General features: G+C 37.2%; 1 protein-coding gene across 3 annotated transcripts in view; it reads left to right on the top strand.

The window, feature by feature from the left end:
- Positions 1-17976, top strand: part of gulp1 (GULP, engulfment adaptor PTB domain containing 1) — a 134061-nt gene that overhangs the window by 36767 nt on the left and 79318 nt on the right. For 2 of the 3 annotated variants that reach the window (XM_015377019.1, XM_015377020.1), the window contains exon 2: positions 12369-12459. The gene's annotated coding sequence lies outside the window, so the exon portion shown is untranslated. The remainder of the gene's footprint in view (positions 1-12368; positions 12460-17976) is intronic. The other variant, XM_015377021.1, reaches the window with a different exon arrangement.

Below are 17976 nucleotides of genomic sequence, written 5' to 3'. Positions count from 1 at the left end.
CATGAACCGAACGCAACACACACGAATCGAACTGAGACAGTCAAACCGAACGGTTCGGATGGTTTTCATAAACCGTTCCATCCCTAATAAATATATATATAGTTATGCATAAAGGGGCATAACTTTTGAAATAATCGTCAACTAATTTACTAATTGATTAATTGATACCCGGAATATAGAGACGCCTTTAGCTCACAGAGCAACCCACTTAGAGCAGTTATTATACCAAAATTGGAAAATAAAATACAACATTTTGCATTTAAGACAAAAAAAAATCTGCCAATATGCTCTGTTCAGAACTACTTAGTTTCAACTGGTTTAAGTCCATAAAAAATTTTGCAAAATAATCTTTAGTCTCAACGCTAGTGAGATTTAAATTCCGTGATTGTCACGGCAGAAAAGTACAATGACACCGTTATCGGAATGCGCTTTTGCTTGGGCCCCCCAAATTCCTTGAATCAGCCTTGTCAGCGTCCCAATTGACGTTTCCACAGAAATGTATTGTAATGTGACTAATACTAGCTGACATGATCATTTTAGCTCAACTTGCCTGATTGCCACACATTTATTAAAACTATGGTTGATTATAGATTTGTGGTCAGCACTGGTTTGCTACCTCTACTTCCTGTTTATCACAGCCAAGCCAAATGTAATGTAGTTAATTTGCTTTAATGGATGGAAACATGTCTAATTCACATTTTCTTTTTTCTTAACATTTTAAAAGTTCGCTCCAAATTTCATGACAGTTCTGATGAAAACAGGCCTCATCAGAGATGCAGTCATTAACTTTAACTCACTGAGGCCTTCAGGTTAAAGGAGTAAAAATCCAACTGCATTATTCAACTCATGTGTCTTTAATAAATGCATGCTATCTTGAGATTTAGCATTACTGAGTGTAATTGTAACATCAGTCTTAGATTTCTGTGGGTTTATAAATTACTGCTGGCTTCTTGCTGTAAGTTGGTCCAGTACCTCTACCTTGGTGCAGATAAGGTAACAGTCCCTCAGCAGCAGCCCTTTATTCCCAGTGGAAATAAGAAAACAGTTTATCTTTGCCTGCAGCTGGAGCTGTATGCATCCTGAGAACATTAACTGCTGTTACTCTTCATTCATTCAGCAGCTGAAGTTTTATAGTACACCTTCTGGGTCAAACACTGTGTGTCATTTAGGGAGGAGACTTTTTTTAATTCTCAGGTTTCCTTTTCCATCTTGTCGGCCAAGTAAAGCTGGAGCGAAGGGAAGCTCCTTCCTGTCGTCTTCCAGTTGGGAGCAGCAGGGGAAGGGCTGTGCTGCTGATGTTTTATCAATAATACAAATCCCTGTGTTGCATCTGCTTGTCAGCCAACATTCCCGCCTGCATGCAGTGGGAGGAGGGATCCGAATATTTCTCCTTCATTCCTGAAGGGAGTTCAGGCCAGCGTGGCTCGACAGGGACCATCAGTTAATATTTGAACTGGGTCAGGTTGATCATGGAGGCTGGGGTGTTTATATTCACTCAAGTCCACCAGGATAACAGCGGAAAATATATTGTTTTGGAAAGTTTCCTCATTTTCTGAGATGATAACCACAGTTTGCATCTTTTGTGCATTCATCTGCTTTCAGGAGTTATTGTTTATACATCAGATGCTAAATTCTATTTTCTCAGGAATGTCTTCCTCTCAGTCTCAACGTAAGAAATAAATATGGATACTTTCTTTAGACTCACATTTAACATTTCTCTCTGTATTAATTTAATAAGTTATTCCTGACGCATGAGTTCAGACCCCATACTGGATTCAGAGTGTATGTCTCTATGAATAGTTGTGTGCCTGAAGGCTTTTTTATTTCATTTTTACTTCCTGCTCTGTGCTGGGAGATAATTTCTGCATGCTGAGTCTAGAAATGAGAAATGCATTTTTAGTTTTTTGTTTTTTTTATTTTGGGTGGTGAAATCTCAGAAGCTTTTCCAATGCACAGGGGTGCTAATTGCTGGAATGGAAAGTAGTCTTATTTTAGAAAACCGCTGAGAATCAGCATCATGTTCTGCTTTAATAAATGAATATATTCTGTCCCGTTTGTTTCTGTTTAGAAATTTGTAGGGATTTCTTTTCACCAGATGGAATCGGTCCAAAGAAAATGTTCTGAAAATGAAAGTTTGGCTCGGTTTATACAGTAAAAAATATATCAATAATTAACCCGACTTAAGGGTCGGAAAGATACACACTGAAAAAATCGAAATCTAGATAAGTCGTTTTTTTCTTAAAATAAGTGCATTTGTTCTTGGATTGAGGAGGTAAAGGATACGTTTTGCCAATGGAACAAGACAACTTACATTTAAAATAAAAAAAAACACACAATTGCATTGTCTTATTTAAAGTGCATTTTATCTTATTTTCTTCTTTTAAGAGTAAAAATACTCATTCCATTGGCAAACTATCTCATTTACCTACTCAAATTAAGGGTAAATAAACTTCATTAAAAACATTGTTACTTATTTCTAGATCATTTTTCCAGTGCATATACAGTAAAGATAAGTACAGTAAGTACACCCTTTATAAATTAAGGAGGTTATAACCTCATATTTCACATTTAAAATCCTTTTGAAATTGTCTTTAAGTTCATGTTTAATACAATTTCAGAGGCAAAAAACGTAATAATGCTCAGTTTGACACTTTTTCATACCTTCTTATTTTTCTCGCAAATTATGCATAAGCATTAGATTTTTTTGTATTTGCTGATTCATGTGGATGTACAGTAGTGTTTGCAACATTAGCAGTTAGCCATGGTTTGTTTACTATTGATTCCTACTGTCCTACATAAGAGGTAAAGGTTAGACAAGTGACACTTACTAACTGCCTGCAGACGAGTCCCTGATTATTTTTGAATTGCACGTTTCAGGAAACTAATGCCAATGTTAGCACCCTTCCATTAATGATGCAAATAAAGGAGGAGGAAGAAAATCGGACTTAGAGGAGAGCAAGAAAGAACCCAGTTGAAAAAAGTTGGTTTTAACGCATGTTTACACACGATGCAAGTCAGATTTCCAATTGATAACTCCAATTTTAAAAAGAAAAAAGGCACCCAGGTTTGGTGCATTTTTACCAGCAAGACCTTAAGAAAGACATTGGGAATAACATTAAAGAAATTATTGGTTCTGCCCATTAGGCCTGGAAAGGGTCTTATGTCTCTAACAAACAATCAGAGGCTGCTAATCTTGCTCGGAATGGATGTCCCAACAGATCCAGCCCAAGGTCACAGATATAAACATGATAAACCTCCGTCTTAGATACTCCAGACCTTTTTAGCAGGTTAAAGGACATGAGAGGAAAACTAACTAACTAACCAGTGTGGCAGGTGGCAGGTTTGGAAGGGTTAAAGGAGAAAGTCTCTGAAAACAATGTGTCAGCAAAACTGCATCTGATGAAAAAAACAAAAAAAAAACAAGACACCTAACCCTTAACCCTTTTGGACCAATTAGACCAAAGTAGATGTTTGACTACAACACGTAAAACCAAACACCATATACCAGCTGGAAGGCACAGTGGTGGAGGGATTATGATCTGGGTTTGTTTTTGTACATTATAGACACTGAGTGGATCAGGATCTCCTTCTTCATACATAAATATTCTGGAATCTAACGCGAGTCCTTCTGTCCAACTGCTGAAGCTTAAACCAAACTGGGTCATCAACAGAACAATGCTGAACACTGCAGTTCATTTTCAACTGAACGACAGAAAAAGTCAAAATTACAAGTTGTTTTAATGTCTTGGTGAAAGTTAATAATGAATTCTGTGGTGGGACCTTCAGAGAGTTTTGCAGAAACGATTGACATTTTATTTAATTGCTCAAACTGAACTAAAGACTCCATTAAAGATCTTTTAACAGAAAAATCTCTAAATCTCCACCTCTAGCAGTTAAGCTAGTAAAAACAACAACCTAGTTTAATAAAATAAAAATCCAAAGTGTAGAAAAAAAATCCCTTGCATTACCTGAGTTTTTATATGAAATTTATTGCAGTATTTATTGCAGTGGCTGTGTATATTATGTGTTATTTAAAGGCTGCATTCCTAATCTCTCTCCGTTGTAATTTAAAGCTGTGAGAGCACTAATGCACCATGAAGGATGAACCATTTAGAAATCCGCTGCGACACAAACTCTGCTGTCTGCTCAACGGTCTCTGCTCTGAAACGTGTCTACAAAGCTGATGCATCCGGACTGCGTGCAGGTCGAAGAGCTGCAGGCGTTAAAAGATGCACACTGCAGAATGTACCTTCTCCACAAACCCTTCAACATCTGCCCATTGCAGGCTGAGTTCCCACCGTCAGGAAGCCAAAATGAGCCGGAGAGCGCCCGGTGCATCCTGAGTGTTTCTGTCTCTTATCTACCTCCTCCAGCCTGTTACTGGAGCCGCTGCCCACATGATGCTGCTCGGCAACCAGGGAGAACATTCAGAAGAGTCCATAGGTGGCGGTTTAGCCACATTACATGTTACATATGGTTTTGGTTCTAGAATCAGTACTTTCTGACCACACATGTACCGTTTATCATGGAACTATTTGGCATCTTCAGATGCTTTCAAAACTTTCATTCTGAATCCTAAAGGAGGTAAAATCCGTGTCCAAACTAAATGTGAATAAAACCCTTTAAGCTAAAAATAGACTTTTATACTTCTGAATTTATTTGTAGGGAAATAAGAGACCAGAGTAAATGCAGATAAAATCTGATCCATTGATCCAATTCATGCTCCTGAAAAAGGGAACATCACAGAATTTGCTTTGTTGATGGTAAAACCTCCAGAAATTCTGTTATTAGTGTCTGGATTTGGTCTACTTTGGCCTTCATACTTTTATTTACACCACAGTCTTAACCTTCATATGATGACAAATGTTGTACTTAGCATTCTTGTTTTGCTTTTAGTTTTTTTTTTTTATTGCAATGCATAAATTCGACTTTTCTTATGGTTATAAACTTTTATTTATATTGATACATTAAAAGAGGGTTGATTTGTTTTCTGTTTTCTTATTTTTCTTATTTTCTCTGTAATCTTGACCTGAGTTCCTGTAATAGGTTTGCAAACACTTCAGATGCATATTTGAAACCGGACCTTTAAAAAAATGAACTTGACTGTAAATTCTTTGTTTTTTTTCACTGTTGGTTTTATGGTCAACTTTCGGCTTTGATGCAGAAACTTCCAGAAGAGTTTGCAGGACACAGATTACTGGACCATACATATAGTATTATGTTTGGTTCCTCTGCTTTAATCCAGTTTGGCAGATATTTCCATGCTCCCATCTTTACATTTCTCGCCTTCAGTTTAATTTGCACACATTAAAATCTTAAAGATTTCATTTTTGCACATTGAAACCTTAAAGAATCTGTTTCCTCTGTTATGAAACAAAGCCTGGTAGATTCAGGGTCGGTAGGAATGACGGTTGTTTACTTTTCCCCTCTGCTCTATTATTCGGTGAAATGTGGACCGTGGGAGGCCGAAAGGCAGCCCGACAGGGAAGAAAATCCATTTGGAGTCATTTCCCAGCTGGAAACAGGAGAAATGTGATCATGTCAAGTTTGTTTGTGCTGGAACAGAAATTAAAGTAGGGAGAGTTAGTGCAGTACTGCTGGAAGTAGGGTTTTTGATTCACTGCTTTTTTCCTTATCTAATCAAGCTCTTTTTCTCAGAATATTAATGCGTTTTCCAAGAGTTCAAACCGTGGAGGCTGTGTCCACAGGACTGGATGCTGTGTGATACACATTTAAAGTTTCTCTGAACTCCTTCTGCTGACTTTATGCGAGAGGTTGCACACTTTAAATGAATGCAACACCTTCCCACACTCTTTGGCCCTAAATTTCAACTCTGCAAGGCATTTCCAGGAAAACATTTGAAACCCTACAAGGTTATGTAATAGAAAAAGTTCGTCCCTCATTTATTCAGCCCGAAGAAAAATTTTTAACTTTTTTTTTTAATGTTGAACTATCACAGTGAAAGCTGGTGGAGTGGAATTATTTCACAATAAAAACATAAATCCTACATTTGTTTTTCTTCCAGATCCGATTCAAGCGGTTGTTCTCTTCTTCTTGTCATTAATAAACCCTGATGGCTCAGAAACCTCGACAGCTTGGCTGTAAATTATCCGCCTCAAATTAGTAAAATATTTGATTAGATTGAGTGCAACACTGAGCTCTGGCTGTTTGAACATTTTTCATGTGAGCAAACAGCTGAGCCAGCCTCTCAGTCATCCACATATCTGATAGGGTTTTATATTTTCTATGTGGTTTGAGACCCTTTATCCTCACTGTCTGACTAAATTAGAAGAAGATATTTCAGTTTTTGTTGAATTTAGTTGAATTAGTCAAATATCTTTTTGGAAAAAGAAAATAGGTGGTTTGAGAGGGGTGCTAACGAAGCCATCTATGTTAAGAAAGAAAAACCAACCTTAAACAGAGGGGGTGGACTCAGGTTTCAGCTTTCAAAAACCTTCAATGCAGCAATTGAGTCAATCCCTGCCCGCTATTATTGCAGCCCCAGCCGCTGTACAGGAGAGCGAAGGACCTCGTCTATTCAGCCAGGCCAACAATTCCCTTTAACGACCCTCCTTTCAGACACTAGTATGGACATTGAAGGCTGACAAAAGAAGCCAAACGACCCCCATTCCAAAGGGTTGGACCCATTCGTCTGTTTCAATTTGCATGTTTTCGAAAGAAAAATAAAGCTTTGTTGGGCTACTGTATAAAACCTCGAACTAAACGCTATTCCTGACATTTTGAATTGAAAAATGTTTCAATTAAAATTTTTAATTGAAAAATGTCTTCAATGTCTGACATTTTTAATTGAAAAATGTCTTGGGTGGGAAGCAAAACATCTTCAAACTTGGTAACATAGTCCAGTGGATTTTTCAAATTTTGTTCTTTTGGAATCAAATATCTTTTGAATTTAATAAATTCCAGATTAACAATGAGAAGATTGAAACATTTTGGATTTCCCTTATCAAACCTCTCTGTAGTTTAGGACTGTTGCTTCTAACAGAACCATAGTTGGGTGTTGACTGCTTTGCGCACCTTTTCATTCTGCCCATAGAATTTCAATTGGGATCTGTACTGTAATTTGTGATTGGCACTTCAAAAACGTGTTTGTGTTTAGCAGACTGGTTAGGGTCGTTGTTAGGGAGACCCATTTTTGGGCAAAGCTGACTGATGTGTTAAGGTCTTATTTTCACCTGTTGTTGTTTTTTAGGGATCGACTGATATGGAAATCTGGGCCCATATTAATGTTGCCTTTATGGCCATAATTGATTGATTGTCCTTTCATTTGCACACTGTTGAAAAATACCCACTGTGCTAATGTTAATCCTGTTCTTCAGTTTAACACCCATAATCCTGTGCTGCATTATTACTGTCACATGACCAAATGAACATGGCCAGTCCCCTCCCCTCCTCCTACTAACACAAACGACAACAACTAGTTATTTATAGAAGCATGTTTCATTATTGTACCAAAATCATCACAAATGACCAACATTGGCCCTATATTGAGGCCAATTGTGCATCCCTAGTTACTACTTCATGGAGTAATCTTATCTGTGAAGTTTACCAGTACCTCCCGCAGCAAACACAATCCATACTTTCTCACCTCACATCTGCGATTTTGTCCTGAATACACGTTTCTTTACTGTGTATCGTCTTAGTTTAAGCAGACAAAATTACGTTTCCTAAAATGTAAGTCTTTATATGGAATGACTAACTGATCTGCCTTTTCGTGCTTCTGCTACAGTAATAGTTTTACCTGATGTTGGTATGGGAGTCATTTAACGTGTATATCTCTTATCCTAGGGTCTTTAGTTTTTGTTCTGAGCTTTATTTGAACATTTCACACATATCCTAATGTAAGTAAATGACTAACAATAAAAAACACAATAAAACATCTAAAAAATGGCTCTAATTATTCTGGAGTTTTGCTAATAAAAAGTTTTTGGATCCCTACAGACTTTAAAGAGACAAAGGAACATCCTGATCACTGATAGTTTAATTGACTGACTGTAACCGTTTTTGGGACTGCCCACACTTTTTATCCCTTCTAACATAAAATGAGACAAAGTCCTGCATCTTTAAAAGTCACGGCTGCAGGACAGACGCTTTTATAGCGTTTGGCCGACATCCAGTGACATTCAGTGGCAGTAAGGAAGCCTGGCAAGACTAACGAGAGCCGTCTTTAAAGTCGATCAATCTGATTGACCTGCACACAATCCTTTTAGCATTTTACTCTGTTCTGTCCATCTATTAGAATAATAAATAATGATCATCCATTGTTCTCTAATTGGGGAATTCAAGTTTATCAGCAGAAAAGTGATGGGTGAGTCAAAGCATGCAGATTTACACAAAGTAAACACATATAATTAAAAGAGAAGCTAAGGACAAAACTTTTAAGGAAGAAAGTTGTCTTCATTTATAATAAGCATTCTAAGTTAAATAACTGTGCAACTACTGAGGGATTGAAAATAAAACAAAATGTCTTTTTCTATCCGACCTACTGTGCAAATAAATTGCTAGCTGCTGAATCAGATGGTTTACTTGAAGAAATTAGAAATTATCTTACATCTTAGATGAACTGTGCACAGTCATCTGGTGACAAAACACCTGAATATCAAACACCAACATATCATAAGCTGTGATTTACATACTACTACTAAGAATTACATTGTTTATTGTTTCCTGAAAGACAAAAAAAAAAAGGATCAAAACAGCAGGTTGAGTCTCTAGAATTGAGCTGCAATACACTGAAATAATGCAATGTTAGCAGGGTAGGACATAAAACAATTGTGTTAAAGTAACTAAATATGATTAAGTAAATGCCAAAAGTGTTGCATTATTTTTTTCCAGTAGAGCAGTAGAGATTTTATTATGAAGCAACAGGATCAGCATTCATGCTGTTGTTTTTCCTGTGTTACAGGATACATTAGTATGGTTAATGTATGTTGAGGATGCCCCATCCTCAACATACATTAACAGTACGTTAAGTTTGCCCCAATTTAAACAAAATGATCTGAACAAGTGTTTAGAAGGAGGCGTTTTGGATTGCAAACTGCTGCATCAAAACATGCAGTATTACTATAAAAACAAGCAGAAGATGGAAAATTAATGTTTTAGTTTTATAATATGACTGTTCACATTTATAAACATATTTTGGATCTACTTTATATTCAGTTGCCTTTCAGCAACATGTCCCAAACCAACTCAATCGTTCTCTCCAGGTTAAAAATTGGTCTGTTGGAGATTTGGACAGTATGATAATGTTTTTGGTAAACATGGGGATTATGGTTTTTCTTCAACAAAACAAACATAAACAATCATTTATAGAACATTTCTGAATATATATTTCCCTTTTGATCCAATGCATCAGGACTAAGAAGGCAAGAGAATGTTCCTTTGAACTTGATAAAAAGGAAAATATGTTAATTCTTTGGGAAATACTTTAATGTGTGAATTGGGATAATCTTGGAATCGCTTTATTTTCTCTTGGATTTAAAACATTTAGCTGCATGAAATAAGCTGCAGTGCATTTTGTTTTTTAGTGCTCAGCAAATTCAGAACTGCAAGGTCAGACCTTAAAGAAAACCAAAGTAGGCTAAAGGAAGATAAACCATCTATTAAAAAAATATCTATGATTTATATATATTTTTGTTAGTTTAAAATACTTGCAAAACAGATTTTTAATTCATTTTTTTTCTTCTGGGAAATTTACAGAATAAGACTAAAATCAAGCTTCCCATTTTTTCTCCCAAATGCATCAATGGTCATTATGCAAATGTCCTGTTCCCAAAGAGTATAAAAGGTTTATATCATGCTTTTTAAGCCTTGCTATGGCACTACAAAGTTTTCATTTTGTTTATTAAGTATTAGTTGCTTTCCATTGCTTTTCCCAATCCAGAAGAAAGAAGTTTGTCTTTGCTAGGACTCGATAGATGTTGTCACCTTACTGCAGGTGTCTCAAACTAAGGTCCCTGAGGGCCGGTATCCTGCAGATTTTAAATGCATCTCAGTTTCAACAGAGCTGAATCCAATGTGAGCTCATTAGCGGAGCTATTGAGTTAGTTTAACCATTTGATTCAGGTGTGAAGGGCAACTAAAAGTCCTGGGACAGCAACCCTCCAGGATCTGAGTTTGATTCCACTGACTTAGACCTGCTGTAGCATGGTATACTTCTTAGGCTCTTCTCAGGGAGGTTGAAGGAAGTTCCTGACCAATAATCACATTTCAACGAGCTTAAATAAATTTACTGACATCATGTGGTTACACAGGGAAGCAGCCTGTCTGAGGTGCTGCCTTATGATAAATTCACAGGTGTGTCCCTCGATGTTTTGAATTAACATATTAGAAGCTAACAAAGCACTGCACCTTCATCTGAGATTTCCCAAATGATGGATAGATTTTATTAAGCTGTCTGCCCTCAGTTAAGAGCTGGAAGACTGAACGTTTCCCACAGCTAAATGAGGATAGAACTGAGATCATTCTCTTTGCACCAGAAAAAAAAAGAAAAACAATATAGATAAAGTAGATCCTTGGGCCTTTTTATCTGCCCAAATGCTCAGAAACCTTGAGATAACCTCAACATTTGCCCTGAAAAATCATGTACAATTTCTTGTCTTTTAGTTTCTATCATCTGCAGAACATTTCCAAGCTTAGCCTTGCTGTCCCTCATCCAGAAATGGAAATAGTTATCCATTTTGTCTCGTATTGATTTTCATCATTCACTTTGTACACGTTTAAAGAATGAGCGTGACTTGAGCGGTTACAGTTTGTGCAGAAAGCTGCTGCTTGGCCTCTGAATGGATCTTTAAAGTTCTGTCACTTATAGGGGAGTGTTGGCCTAGTGATTAGAGCAGTGCGCTTGTGTAACGAGAAGGTTGGAACTACCAAGTTCGATCCCCACAGTCTCCACTCTGGGTTCCTGAGCAAGACCTTTAACCCCATACTGCTCCCCGGGCGCCGCACAATGGCAGCCCACTGCTCCCCAAGGGGATGGGTCGAATGCAGAGAGTGAATTTCCAATCCAATCCACTTTATTTATATTGCACGATTTAAATAAACACAAGGTTTCCAAAGTGCTGCACAAAAAAGATAAAATAAAAGCACTGCCCCCACAGGATAAAAATATGCATGTGTATACATAAAATCAACATGTGTATACATAAAATCAACACTCTACATGGTGTCAAAAGCCAAAGAAAAGAGGTGGGAATTTCCCCATTGTGAGACAATAAAGGGATTTAAATTACATTTTAATGCAACTCAATTGGCTGCAGGTTTATCAATGAGTGCATTTCAAGATTTTAGTTTTGACTTGCTGAGGGTTGCATGGAATCAGGCCGTTTACATAGCTAAACTTTTACATCCTGCACCTCTATCAGAGCCTTAAGGTCCTGTGTTGAAAACCTGCTGATTGTTAGGGGTGGGTAAAAAAATCGATTTAATCAAATTTGAATCAATTCCTTTAAATTTTTGCAAAATCAACGTCTAGGGAATGAGATTGATTAGTTTTATAGTGACGCATTCATAGTGACACATTCAAATGAGCAGGAAAGATGCACTCCAGATGACTTCAAGCCAGATCGCTGTAAATATAGCTAATAGGTTGACTGAAGACATTAACAAATTATTACAGACAACGCTGCACATATGGTTTTTGCAGTGGAGATAATGCAGCTCATGCATGTCTGCTGTGTCCTCGCTGTGTCACGTCCGCTTGCTCAACTGAGGCTTCACTTTTTCACTTTTCATAAACAAGTTTGCACTTTTGAGACAGTTTTGTTCACATCTCAAGTTTAAACTGTCCGATTTACTAGTTTGCATTTTGTGTTAAATATGATAGGAAAAAATAAAATACATGAGTATTTTGAAACAGTTGAACCACTTTCATTATTGTAGAAACAGATCGAATCGAAATGAATCGATTTAGAACTGTGTGATTCAAAATCGAATCGGTTCAGGACTTTGGCGAAAATACTCAGCCCTATTGATTGTCATCCATTTAAAATAAAAAAAAAACAAAAAAAAAAACATCGGAGATCCCTTCTTCCCGCCCTCAGTGGGACTAAATGCTCTCTTTGCTTTTTTATTCATCGTTTTAAATCTGATTTTGCTTAGATTGGCTTCACTTTGTGAGTTTTATCTTAAAAAATGCTTTATAAATAACGTTTTAACTACTTTTACTCTAGGTGGATGTAAACTTCAAATGTTTATGGAAGTAATAAGTATTTACTCCTGCAGCATTTAGAAACTAGAAATGAATTTCATATTTCCAACTGATATCTGTGTGCATTTTTCAGTTGGTTAACTTTAATCATTAAGTAAAAGTTTCCTCATTTGTGTTTTTTCTTTTTTCTGTCCGCCCACAGAAGATGCAGCACTAATGAGAAGCTCTCTACGTTTCAATGAGTGAAGCACAAGCTGAAGTCGTGAACATCAGCGGTCCACAGTAACAGTAAGGTATCTTCATTTCTGCCTGTGAAGACTTAATTACATGTCATCATGTCATTACGCAGTCTATTATATTTCCTCGTCTACCAAGATCCTGTCTCCGCTCATTGTTTGTGAAGATTTACGTGGCAATAAAAGTGGGCTTAAGAGACAGCAGGGGGCATAGGGGGCAAAGACAAGGACAATTCAGACACATTATTCAACCGCACAGATTCCACGGCTTGTTTTTAAAGCTGGTGACATTTAAAGCTGTGTTATTTATCAGCTCAGAGAAAATAGGAACGTATGGTGGTGAATTGTCTTTTTCTTCTTTAAGGGATTTATTTTGCAGATAAATATCAGTGCAGAAGATGCTGCTGTCCTTAAACTCCAAACCCACAGCCTGTGCTTTGGCTCTGCTGTCTAATATATATATATATATATATATATATATATATATATATATATATATATATATATATATATATATATATATGAGTTTTTATTGATTTTAATGCTTTATTATACATTTATGGTCTTTCCTTCAACTTCATAATTCATATCATATTAAACGCCCCGTTTGCCCACAACATAAAATAATTAGATGGAAGGTAAAAAGAAGTTAAATGATCTAAGAAAGCATTTGGAAAAGTTAATGCAAGGCAACCAGAGATGCACAAAAGTTTCTAAAATATGGACATTTGCAGCTCAATGCATAAATCATGAGCCCACATCTACACCCTGATTCTTTATGCTTTTCTTTTTGTGAAATCTTGGTCATCAAACTAATTCCAGGTAGAAGATTTATTTCAGTTTGTTCATTGAAGGTTTCAATCTTCAGTACTGGTGTTGCTAAGGTCTTTAAAACCTGAATTTCTACATCACTAAATCATCTTAAAGGACTTTGAAATTGTGCAGAGATTTCCCCCTTTAGTTTCATAGGATGCTTTGCTGAGAGTTTGGAACTTCATGTTTGGCTTAAAGACGTCTGCAGGCTCCTTTTTAAATGAAGGGTGACATGCAGGGCACCAGATGTGACTGTAAAGGTCAGGAAAATCACATTTATATTCAGTTGAAATCAGAAGGAATAAATTGCCCTAATGACTCACCAGAGTCTCTGCCATGTTGGACTGATGACGCCGTTTGTAGAATCGTTATTTCCTCATGCATTTTTGTCAAAAAGGGTCCATTTATGCATTACATAAAAAACTAGAGGTGATGAGGATTAGATTAAAAGGAAGCAATAAGGGCAACAATAAATGCATTCACTGGGTAAAAACAAATAGTATAGTAAAATATACTAAAAATATTTAGAATTTTTTAAAACATTATTTAAAACGTTAGATAATTTTATGAAGAATGTATGTATGTACTCACAATGAAAAAATACTTCATTTTTGTTGAGCTGCGTGGCTCAGAATGTTATGTAGGTATATATTGGACCCAGACAGAAATAAAATATGTGAAAATGAAAAACATTCAAATGGATGTAAAATGGAGAAAGACTTTAGACTTTTTTTTTTTTTATTTGTCCCCAAGGGTAGATTCTTTTTCACATACACAGAGCTCGTTTACACAAAGACATAAAAAAAAAGACACCACAGTAAACACCAGCACAAGTACAAGACACGATACGAGACATGATACACTCAACGGGGCCTTTTGTTTAAAAAGGTGATGGCTGAAGGGATCAGGCTCCTGCCAAAACGGGCCCTTCTACACCTGAGTGCCCTGTACCTCCATCCAGAGGGGAGGGGTATGAGGTAGTCCTGTAGTGGGTGAGTGGGGTCCCGTTCTATGGAGAGTGAAAAACGTCCAATGGCCTGTTGGTTTGCGTCTGTGAGGTTGGGTGTGGGGAGTCCAATGATTTTAGCAGCTGTGTGTGTAACCTTTGTGAGTTTGGTTTTGTTTTTAACGGTGAGAAGATTAAAGAAACAAGTAGAGCAGTATAACAGGATGGGCTGAATAATTGATTTGTACAGAAGTAATAACAGATGTGGTGAAACATAGAGCCCTTTGAGTTTCCGGATTATGGAAAGTCATTGTTGGCTTTTTTTATGAATGTCTGTGATGTGATGGTCAAATGTGAGAGAGCTGTCGATTGTTACACCAAGATATTTGAAGCTGTCCACTGTTTTCACTGATTGTGGCAATATATATGCTTTAACGTGGCATGGATGCTAAATGCACTGCTGATGAACATACTGTATCAGTGATGCAGAAACAAGAAAAACAGTCTCATATTTTTTGCAAAAATATCAGCCGGCTGACGTATCTACCTCCAATCCTTTTAAAGACACCCTCAACATAGGACACCCACAGAAAACAAAATAAACAAAAACAAACTAACACCCTTAACTCTTAAAAAAAATAAAAAACAGCAACAGTTGTTTAAGACATGATTATAAAACTGTGTACATAAAGAAATGAATGTAGCAGGTGGTATTCAGAGTCCAGTAACGGCTTATTGGTAAAAAACGTCACCGTTATGCAGAAAAAAGCTTATTTTTTTATGAGCATAACCACCGTTTGAATGACATTTGGGCTTCTTCCCCACAGCATTGCAGCACAGCCACTGATTAAACTGAAAATTTTACCACAATATTGGAAATCTGCCATTAACAAACGTCTTATTGGGTTCAATGGCCGCGGAAACTGTGTTGCTATATTTACTTACTATATATTAACTTTTCAGACCTTTTTAGCAATTTTCTTTTCAGAAATGAATCACGACAAATAAAGCGGCTATTTCCTTTCTTGTTGGAGCATGTTGGTGACAACATGGAAGCAGCTGAGTTTCATGTGTTCATCAATAAGTGAGTGAGCGCCCCCCACCCTCCTCTAAAACACTGAGCCAGACGCTGTAGCAGCATGTTTCTACAGTCAAAGAAAAGTGACTCTCCTGTTTCCCCATTGAGCATGAGCCACACATGATACCCTCTGAGTTAAAAATTGGGATGTAAATATAATATTTGTGTGTTTTTTTTTTTTTACCTGTGTAATTAAAATAGATTCTAACTGCATTTAATTCCGACACAACCTCACCCACTGTGTTCCTCTGTTATCTGTCTTTAAGTTGAATTTGATACCAAAATAATTTAGTCTCAGTTGAAGTTATAACCTTCTGGAAAACTTGATCTTTTTTAATAAAGTTTATCCTGAGTTTTAAATGTTTTTTATGACTTTCTTTCTTGCTAGTATTGATTTACCCCCAATATGCAGATTATGTCGTTTAGCAGCTATTGCTGCAGTATTCTGTGAAATGGGCTGTTGTTTCATTTGATGGTCAGCAGGGGGGCTTATATGTGTTTCTGCAGAGTGATATGTGTTTGTATGTATGTATTTTGGTGAATTGTGAGTGTGACTAAAGTGGCGTATTGCTTTCGCAGCTTTAGGGAAAAAGCAGTGTTTAATGTCTGTTTGTTTTGGATTCAATGTTCCGTTATCTTTTTTTTCTGATGGAAGTGGGAAAACCAGAGTATTGGATGGATGGGTGAGGATCTCTGGCCTATATTTAGAAGAGAATTACTGTTTTCTGATAGTTTTGTTTTCCTCTGCAGCAGAAGAGGCTAAAGTTGAAAGAAGCCGCTTCCCACGAGGCTTTCCCTGCTGACCATCTGGTTATTCCTCATTTCCAAACAGAATTAAACAGCCTCTTGAAATGATCGATGTTCCCATCATCCATTGTTCATCCAGATTTTCCCTGCAGGGAGTCTGATGCTTATATATCCTGCAGAGGCAGGTGAGAGACACATGCAGGGAAACTGTGATATGGGGTAATTAGAAGAGACCAGTTAACTCAGCAGTCAGGTTATTGAACTGTGGAGGGCAGTTGGAGCCCCCCTGTCTCAGGTTTTCTTCAACATGTAACTGATTGTGGTGCACTGCCACTGTAAAATAAAAGCTGCCACACCTTCAGAATCGATCAATTGGAGACGACAGTACAGTGCTGCCGACTTAGCTGCTTTGTTTCTATATTTGGGGACTTTTCTGACCCTTGGAGCAACCTCAAAAAAAGAGACTAAGCACAAATCTACTGACTTTACTCTGTTTTTGGTGAGTATGTTAGAACAATTGCAAGGGCTGCTGTCAGTCTCTCTCCCTGCTTCCCTCAGCGCTGTCTCACAGGCACAGGCTGCTACCTCGTCCTGAAAGTCCCTCATACCGTCCATGCAGGAGGAGACCTGCTTTGTTTTCCTACATCTAATGTATTCTTGCCCAAATCTGCAGGTTGTTCCATACTGGTTTACAAAGCGGGGAGTGTTGGCCTAGTGGGTTAGAGCAGTGCGCATGTGCTCTGAGAAGGATGCAAGTGCCCGGTTTGATCCCCACAGGCTCCACTGGGTTCCAGAACAAAAGCTTAACCAGTCAGCCGCAATGAATTTTGAGCGGCTGGCTGGCTCAAGTGGTAAGTCACCTGTCCTGGGGGGAATGAACTGCCAGTGTGGGTCCTTAGGCGAAACGCTTCATGCTAATGCCTGCTTTGGGGAGTGATGGCCTAGTGGTTAGGACATTGCGCTTGTGTTCCAGATTTCAAGCCCCACCCCCACAGACTGCCACCCTTAACCCACACTGCTCCCCAGGTGCTGCACAATGGCAGCCCACCAGATTAAAAGCAGAGAATTCCTTTCCTTGCTCTGTATTTGTGACCATGTAATGACCAGTGTTAACGTACTGAAATCTCGGAGTCAAGTAAAAGTATAAGTACCTCTCCAAAATATGACTTTGGTAAAAGTCCAAGTCACTGACTGAAATGTTACTTGAGTTAAAGTCTTAAAGTATCTGAAATGTCTTGTACTTTAATATAAGAATTAGTGTAAAAATAGATGTACTCAAGTAATGTAGTAAAAAGTATAAGTAAAAAGTAAATGCAGTTTGAATTACTTTTTTTAACATTTTGTTAAACTTTGAAGGTTAAATTCACTTAAAATAATATACACAACCAAGTATAGGATAAATTTAGACTGGCTTTGCGAAACAGGTGTATCCTATTGGTGTTGATGAACAAGCCCAGGCAAGACCTGACTTTGTAGTCAGTAGGTGGGGTCAAAACACCTTATTTTTTTTTACTTAGTAACTAAACCAAACACTGAAAATGTATCGGAGTAAAAGTATGCAATTAAGTTCATAAATGTAGTAAAGTAAAAGTGAAAGTTCTCAAAAAATGTATACTCTAGGAAAGTATAAAGTACTCCAAAATATACCTAATTACAGTAGTGAAGTATTTTTACTTCGTTACTATACAACACTGGTAATGACAATAAAAAACGCTGGAAATATAAATAAAATGTAAATGTAGTATTTAAATCCATCTCTTTTTTTTCTCTGAAAAAGTTTTACTAAAATAATTACCCGACTACCACACAGCATGAAGGACTTGTTCACCTTGTAATATGTGAGTCCCTTATCTTTAAAATTAGACATGTGGATTTAAGCAATATCTAAAAGTTCATACATTTTATAAAGTAAAGTTAACCTGTGTGGCATTTCAACGACATTTTAACAGCAATGAGATAAATTATTATTTTAGTTTTATTAAGATACCCA

Source organism: Cyprinodon variegatus, unplaced genomic scaffold, assembly GCF_000732505.1.
Source record: "Cyprinodon variegatus isolate N-32 unplaced genomic scaffold, C_variegatus-1.0 Scaffold145, whole genome shotgun sequence".
NCBI classification, from domain to species: Eukaryota; Metazoa; Chordata; class Actinopteri; order Cyprinodontiformes; family Cyprinodontidae; genus Cyprinodon; species Cyprinodon variegatus.
This window is presented reverse-complemented; position numbering and strand designations above follow the sequence as displayed.